Source organism: Neltuma alba, unplaced genomic scaffold (genome assembly GCF_004799145.2).
Source record: "Neltuma alba isolate B1F8T4 unplaced genomic scaffold, ASM479914v2 tig00011705_pilon, whole genome shotgun sequence".
NCBI lineage: Eukaryota > Viridiplantae > Streptophyta > Magnoliopsida > Fabales > Fabaceae > Neltuma > Neltuma alba.
In genome coordinates this window covers 562,369-571,532 of record NW_021636342.1, presented here as the reverse complement: position 1 = coordinate 571,532, position 9,164 = coordinate 562,369, and the positions used below count along the sequence as shown (strand labels likewise).

Here is a 9,164-nt window from a genome sequence, read left to right as displayed (position 1 = left end):
GGCAACATCGTAAATTAAGTTAATATAGCACCTATTTTCAAGTTATTAGGATTAGGCCCCAAGGCCACCCAAAAAAAACCCAAATAACTTAATTAAAATCTTGGACTGAAATCTCCTTCAAGTTTTTTTTTTTTTTTTGAACCGAAATCTCCTTCAAGTTCTTAATCTTATTATAAGGAGTATTAACTAATTTTGTATAAATTAAATTTTTTTTTTTTAAATATCACTTATAAAATATAAGAAATTACCTCATATTCTTAATATAAGCACTAGTTTAATTTTCAATTTAATCCTAAATATAGTATTCCAATTTATTTTGTTTCCTATGTTTATCTATTTTTTTTCAAAATAATCCTTATAGTAGTTGTCTATGTTAAATATTTTATCAAATGATAATTTTAGTTAATATACTTAATTAGTAAAAATATTTTAGAAAAAATAACACCTATTTATTACACATAACTAATTTTCTTAATCTGCTCAAATTAGTCAACTAGATCTTATATTAAAAAATAGAGGTAGTATTAAATCACATTTCTAAAAAGCGCCATTAATAACTTCATAAAAAATCCGCAGTAGCTTAATTTAATAATCTTTATAAGAAATTTTAATTTTTAAAGCCCTTAACGGTCATTAATTTAAATTATAAACCCTTACCTGTCATTTTCCCAAGTTTGTCTTTATCTTTTAACATAAAAGGAGGATTCACCTAACTCTGAAGGAACTGGGGGGAAAAAGGGGATGGGGTGATAAAGGAGATGAAATCTAGTTAAGTAGCACAAGTTGAAACCCCTTACGAAGACATTCTTTGAATAAACAAGTTGGATGTGGTGGTCAAAAATTCGCTAACAGCTTGACAAATAAATCATTCAAATCTATCATTCCATGTCCTCTTTGTCAGGTCCAATATACATGGTGCAACAAAAGAAAAAACAATAAGAAAACATCCCACAAGCTGCCCAAAAGATGCAGCCACTTTTGACAAGGCCAGAATCCTCCATACTTGGGATAATGCTGCCTGGAACACAAAAATGCAGGAATGCATCAGCAATTGGGACATGTTCTCTAGTTCCAATCATCAGCGATTCAAGTACATAATGGCTAGATAGAAGAAAATAGCCAATGAGAACGAGATGATCTCATAACAAGTGAGTATTATACACAGGAGCACACAATTTTGAAAAAAAAAGGGGGGGTGTTAGGAAAGAGGCTTGCAGCAAATTCTGTTGTATATGCAGGGAAAAAAAATGTAAGAAGACCTTTTGCATATGCATCTGATCATATACATGGAAGAGAGAGCTCAGCTCAATCTATAGTTATAGGCAAAGTATCCTCATATATCCTAACAATAGTGATTTTTCTAGCAGCTGTTTCTTTCTACCCACTCCAGCTGCTAGGTATTTGGGATGCAAGTTCTTTGATATTTTGGTTTAGGAATAAGCAAACGAGGGCAAGGATCTTTCACAAGCCTGTGATACATACCATGTTAATTGGCGTGGGTGATCAAGGGGGAGAGGCATGCCATGATTTTCATCTCAAAATAAGGTTCTAAATTCTATAGTACTACCTATCTTATATTTAGGACCGGAGGCACTAATTAGATTCTCCGGATAAAAGGGAAGGGAACTTGGCTGTTAACCTTAATGACCAAAGAAATTAACAGAATGAACAATAATTTTAATAAGAAGGATACCTCCAAGTAAAAACATTGGCAGCTTTACAAGTCCTCTCAAGTTGCAGTCCACGTGCTAACATGACCTGCAGTGAATAGTGGCATTCAGTAATGAAGATTTATTTGAATTTTGTAATCGTAACACTAGTTTTTAGTTTTTCGAGAGAATCAGAAATACAAAAACACAGCACAAGGCATCCTCCAACAAAAGCAGAAGGACAAGTAAAATCAGGCATAACATATTCGTAAAACTCATGTAAATGCCTTATTTCAACTACAACATAGCACAAGCAATAACTCTGCTAACTGCCTATGGTACAATGCAAAAAAAAAATAAAAAAATAATATCAAAGTAGTTTAGAACAGCACCTCAGCAAAGAAGGCCAGAACACCAAGTACAAGCATAAGTAAAATTGATGGAAATCCTGGAAGCACAAAATCCTGCAAAAAGGGAACAAGTTTTTGCTCTTGTGAGAACTAATGAGATTCTCCTCACTTAGCATCCAGGAGAATAGATAGTGTGTGGACGATAAATGGCTAAGACGACTGCGTCTAAAGCATCTAAGTCAGGACAAAAGTAATCAAAAAGCTAGTTACAAAGGAACTTCCTTTTTTCCTCACTTAAACTTGGAAGATGTTGCCACCACAGAAAGATGCTTGCATTTGCAAATGCAATAAGGACCTCTTGAATCATGGTCCTATTACTTTAGTGACAAAGGTGCATAAAGAGCTGTTGAATGTTGATCAAGAAAATGGGGGCGAAGTAAAATTTTAGCGAAAACCACTGGCTAATCATTGTCCTTTTATGTTCCAGGAGATATCTCCTCCTATTTATCTTCGTCAATAAGGAAAAAGATAATAATTAATAAAAATGTGATGAATTTCTATCACCTTTGACAATTATCCAAAATTTTTGACCAAGGATTGATAAGATCCATATACAGATCGATGCCAATAGGAGCGCAGAAGCAGCCGTAGAAGACTTTTGCAATTAAGGACTATGAAGAAGTAAAAAGTACTGCAAATAGAGAGGCAAGATTGAGAAAGGCAAGCACAAGAATGAAGCTGTATGATGTAATATGCCTCTTCAGTTCAAACATAGGATCGTTGGTTTTCTTATCGGCAAAAAACATTTGATATTTCATATTTGGGATGGGGGAAAACAATGAAGAAATGCAGAAGTGCCAAAATGAAGATAAGGCAGCCATCTTAGCAGGAAAATTGATTTGGGTTACAGGAAAACAGAATCTCAAGATTTCACTGGAACCAGACAAATAAAATTTTGATCCTCCACTTTTCTCTTGTGTATTTTAAACTCAGCAGTCACCACCCAGGAAATTTATCGAGTGAAAATCGTCACTATCGCTAATTTTCTCGATGAATGTATGTCTCAATAATTCACAGAATGCATAGTTAATTTACCTCAAAAATAAACATACATATCCCTGTCACAGGGCTAGCCAACAAGCCAAATGAAAAGATGGTTAACCTGTAATAAAGAAGATTGAACACATGTTAGAGTAGAGATACATAAACTCTCTGAAATACACTGTACCAGAAACACATGTTAGTTATTAGCCATAGCTCTCCTAACCTAACTTCATAGAACATTAGGGTCACAGGACTCTGGAGTAGATATACTGAACAACTGCTTTACAGCTAGTAGTACTTGTACCTTATGCATCCTAAAAGATACTAACGGCATCTAAATCGTTAACTCATGCAATCTAAGAAGCACCAATATAGGCAGGCATATCAGATAAAACATTATAAGTGGGAGACGAATTTTTAAAGTTTTAGAATACAAATATGCAGTATATATAATTTTAACCCCACATACACAGCAAACAGAACGGCAAGAAGGATAAGAACAACAACAACAAATCAACTCATTAAAGATCACATTGAGTCTTAAATAGGCTATTATAGCATAAATGATAAAAACAAATTAGTACTACAGTTTTCAATTCAAATTAATCTTTATCTCTGTCCACAATGGAAGATTAAAACTTACAATGAAGCAGCTGTGATTTATTTCATCAAAGCAAGAATTGAGGACCAAGAAATTGAAGCAAACAGACAGAACTTTGGAGCTTGAAATTCAAAAGATTCAGCAAGCTTCACTCCCATATGAAGATGAAGAAAGGCTCATAATATTGAAGCAAACTTCGTTTGCTCACACTAACAGACCAAATGAATAAGATAAAGAAAAAGGAAGACACAAGCTTCACTCAAACTTGCAGATGCAGACGCAAGAGAATAGCCTCAGAGAGACAAAGTCTCACAGAAGAAAGGTAAGGATTTCCCCCAAAAAGAAGGAAGAAAACGAATCAAGACGATGCTACAAATGGTTTGACGCATATACCATTGTATCATACGCATATTTGCCCTGGATATGTATCTAGTACAGGCACAACACCTTTTTCAGCATATCCATGCTTCCTAGAATGCATATTAAACCGAAAGATTCTAACAATTGGCAGGCTCAGAAAGTTTCTCTTAGTTTCAATAACCAGAAGCACAAAAACTAGCATGAAGAATGAAGCATAACATAATATTTATAAGTTTCATCTTTAAAGCAAGTCCGATTAATATCAGGAAACAACTATAGAAACTTACAGAGGTTCATTGGATGCTTTTGCTCCAGCCCTTATAAGGCAGTAGGAAATCCCACCAGTTATTGCCGAAAAGAGACCAAATAAGATGGCAAATATATGACTGGTTCTATTAGAATTTGCATTGTTTCCTTCCTCAGCTTTAATTAAATGCCCTGGAAATTCCAAATACAAAAATTAGAGAAGGTCCCAGTATATTTAACATTCTAGCTGAAACTATCAGATGCAGGCTAGGCTATAAAGGTCAAATTTATCAACAAGAATTTGGCAAAAAAAAGAAAAGAAAGCTTATCAACAAGAAACAAAATAACACGGGCATGTTACTTTCCCCTCCCCTGAAAGATAGCTCAACTACATAACTCTTCTTGCCATTATGAAGATCCACACTGAGGTCCTCTGAACTCAAAAGAGACAATCTACATAATCATTTTTCAGATTTAGCAAAATTTCCAGCGTTTTATTAAAAAAAAAAGAAGCTTTTAATGCTTAATAGTTTGCATGAGGGTGTTTTGGTCAAAATCGATCTTGTTGTAGGATCTTTTCCTTTTAGGATGTGGTGGGGCAGATTTTCACAATAGAAGAAAGAACCATGTAACTAAATCATCTCTCAAGGAAGGGGATATAGTACTTAACCCATATAAGAGACTAAAGAGAACATTTTTTTCGGGTACTAAGGAGAACTACGCAAAATTAGAGGATAGTGTATTCCCCAAGTCTATCAAATGCCGATTCTTTTTTCAGGAAGGCCATACCTCACTTTCACAATAAACAAGATCGGTAATATGAAGAAACAAAGCATTTAAAAGAGATCACAATCAATAAATCCAAGTTTCTTTAGTCAACCAATCAATAAAGTCAAACTTGCCCAGGTGAATTCTTAATTCTAAACCATGTAAACTTTGTATAGCTTGCAGATAACAAAGGTATTTACAAAATTATGAATATATTGCTGCAAAAAAAAAAAAAAAAATTGTTGCAACGAAAACTACTCTACCTTGTACTGCAAGCATTTCTTGGAAAGTGAAGAGCACACCAAAGAAACTGCAAGCAAGACCTGCCATGTAATATACATTCCATTGCATTACCAAACATTATTATCTACGGTGGTAAATGCGGAGATAAGTGTTTATAATTATTCTATCAATTTTTTTTATAACTTGGGATTCAAGCTTTTACAATTTGAATACAGGGGTTTAATTACTGAGATTCAAGTCTTTAAGGTTTAGTTATTTGTATCTCTAAAGATCCCATTACTTGTTAGAGATTGGAATTTGAAATAACATTTGATTCTGATTTGGGTTTCTGGTAAAAGTTCAATTTTCCCCCTTTTTTCCTCATCACCCAAACCGGGAACCCAAAAAAAAAAAAACCCGGCCCAAAAGAGAGCTGTAAAGGCCAATAGGTGTTTCTGTTCTGTCAGTGAAATGTTCAATAATATTTTTTATGTTTTCAGGTTTACGTTGTTTTCGTTTTCCTATTCCACATCAACAGTCAAGCCAGACTGTCTAAATTATCCAAACTGAGAGAACATCAAATTAAAGTCCTTACTGTGGGTGAAATTTTTTTTTTTTTGGGGGGGGGGGTGTGCTGTTTGATAACATCACTCACATAACAGAAATGTGGAGCCAAACACGCATGAAAATGTTAAATGAATATAGATGGATTGAAAAAAAGAAACCAACTTTAAGAGAGGAAGTGAAAACCCTCAAAGTTTAGGTTTTACAGTTTAAATAAGAAAGCTAAAATTCCAAAAAAAAAAAAAAAAGCAGCAAGCAAACAAACAAACAAGTTTGAAGATTATGATTACCACCAGTCAAAAACAATAAAGGGGCAAAATCATGTACAGAAGCAAGACAACCGTTCATCAAATGACAACTAAAGAAAGGAGATGGTTATTCTGCATAATAATTTTACACTCCACCTAAAGCGAACCAAAAATGGTACAGTCGAGCAATAATATCTAGACAGACTTCCACTAACAAATAGGGGGTCGGTTTCACACAGAAATTCATGTCTTTCAAATCATTGCAAACTTCAACGGGAATATACAATGTCAAGTAGTTTAAGAACAGAAAAATGAAACCTTACCCGCCATTTCAGCAATTGTCAGCTTCTCATGCCAAAAGACCCTTGCCATTATTGAAGTCAACACTGGAGTTGTTAAATTTAATACAACAGCCTGAGAGAAAGGCAACCTTTGAATGCTGAAGAATAACACATATTCTTGTTATTACAATAGGTTATATCCAATGCAGTTCTCAGGGAGCAAATGCCCACAAGTAATAAGTAGTAACAAATTTTCCAAGATCAGTCTAGCAGAAACTCAAATATGCTACGGAACAAAAGAGTTATATAGTGATAAAGAGAATCACACTTAAAACCCATTTATTGAGTAGGAAAGTGTTGCTCATATCAAATTAATAACAAACTGTCATCTGGGACTTAAGTGTTAGGGTTAATTTGGGAATTAGGATAATGAGCAGGAAGCATATTTGTCCTAAATTGCTATTAATATAAATAAGGGAGAATATAAACACTTTTGGTTGTGAATGAATTAGTATTTTCGCCATTTGGGCTTTTGCTGTGTCTCAGAAATAGTGGGCATTGGTTAAAACATGTTTTATGTTACATATTGATTGCATGCTGATGCATTACAAATCCCTCTTTGGAAACTTTCTACGATATTGTACAGAAAACTATTGTAATAATTGTTTAATCCAGATTTAACTAACAAGCGTTGCCTGAATGAGTATATATGGTTATAAGAGTCATATAAAACTTACCAATATACAAAACTTGACAAAGACATATAACCAATAAGGGCCCTTGAAAACAAAATGGTTCTAACTTGGGATGTTCCAAAAAGTGGCTGTTCACTCCTCCTCAACCACAAATATGACAGTATCAAGATAATTGTACATCTTGTAAAAGCAGTCTCAAACAAAGGTATAGCCTGAACTGTCAAATCAAAATTATTATCGCAACGATTAAGAAGAGGAGCAAATAACAAAAATGAAAAAGATCAAGAATAATTTTTAAGAATAACAACATGAGAGTGCTTATTATTTCTTTCACCAGCTCAAAATAATAAAATATAAATTACCTGTTAAAGAGAGGGGAGAGGACAAACATTCTAGAAAGTGCTTATTATTCCAATATGACAGTGCTTATTATACTTGTTAGAACTGGTTTTTTTTTTTGGGGGGGGTGTTGTGGGGTTGGTGTACAAACAAATCGAAAGCTTTGTTCCTCAGAAAGACTCTAAATGAATTGGCCCTGTGTTTGAGAATTAAATCAATCAATGCCAGCAGTGTGGCTCACAATAAAATTGGCTTCAAATATTGGGCATATCTATGAGAATGAGACCGACTTCCAAAGTGAACAAAGAACTAAGGAGGAAATAATGAAGAAATAAGTCTGCGTTCGTTCCTTTTTTCCCTCTAAAACCATATTGATAAAAGTCAAACAAACATAGTAATTGTAACTTCCATTGCAATCAAAACCTCTTGTCATTTGCATTCAAATTCAAGGATGTTTCCTTCTAGTGATTTCGGTCATTATGTGAGTGCTGAGCAAAAAAACAGACCAGGGCAGAACATACCAGAAAAAATATTGGAAAGAACTTCCATGAGAAAGTAGATGGTAGATGTAAGGGTCATGCAAAGTAATCCAGAGTATCTGGATCCACTCCATACCCACAATATGAATTGAGTCATAGACGAAGTCTCTGACTCAAGTGACCTTGTTACTTCATCCTGAAACCAAAGCCCACATATATGTTACATATTGGGTCTAGAGCATCATTTTCCAATCAGTCAAATTTCTATCTTGAAAAAAATTATTTTTTGGAAAAACATTAAAGAATATTTTGAAATTTTCTCTAATGTCTAAAAAGAATAATCTCCAATCAACATCATTTTTATTGTCTTCAATTGGTTTCATTAAAAGACAAACTAAATTTGACTATTGTGCTTTCCCGAGCACCGTTCACCGCCGAAAACTTTGGGTTCCAATTGATGAAAGCCAAATGTCAATTAATTCACGGCAGTTCTTCTAGAAGTTGGATATGTGCGATCCACATTCTAAAAGCACAGCTTCCCCACCCTTATTAAGCAATGGAGCTTTAACAAATCATCCTATAAAGCACAAGTCATTAGCTAGTTTCAAAAGCTTCTCCGTATCACCACTCTTCAAAGCAATGAGTTCGCTCGTTTTTCAGCAAAATGACGAAAGACCCCAAAACAGTTAAAACAATGGCAAAAGCACAAAACACCCCTCCAACGAAAACTTCGTTTCAGATATACATACATAACAAATTCTCTAAAAGAGGTTAGAAAATATAAAAATCCACACGGCCGAACCTGAAAGCCAGTGACTTGCAAAAAAAACAAAATAAATCGCACAATGAGGAAAAATTACCCTGGGTTTTCTCCTGGGATAAGAAGCTGTGAAGATGTTGATCTTAGGCACTTCGGCCTGGATAAGCAGAGGGGTTGTCTGCTCTGAAACCGCTTCAGCATCGCCTGGCGATGCTGATGGATCGCGCTCCATAAGCTCTACAACGTGATCTACATGGTTAGACTCCGCGGAAGCCATGGCCGTCTGTACACTCAGAGGCCCTCTACCCCTTCTTCACAGTTTGGATCCAGGAATTCGAAAGACGAAGACAATGTTAAAGACGACTACTGCGTCAGCCTTCGCTGGTAGAAAGTGACGATCAAACGGTCGGGCCAGACTTTTTTCAGCAGAGTGTGTCCTGTTCCGTGAAAATTACATCTACGAACTTCTAAAAAATATGGCGCTTATAATTTCTTTTTCATTTTTGTTTGCCGACAAATTTCTTTTTCATCTTTCATAATTCGTGCTGCTCTTTTTAT

General features: G+C 34.8%; 1 pseudogene; it reads right to left on the bottom strand.

The window, feature by feature from the left end:
- Positions 1–766: 766 nt before the first annotated feature.
- On the bottom strand, positions 767–8,979 carry LOC114717051 (uncharacterized; annotated as a pseudogene).
- Between the last annotated feature and the right edge of the window lie 185 nt (positions 8,980–9,164).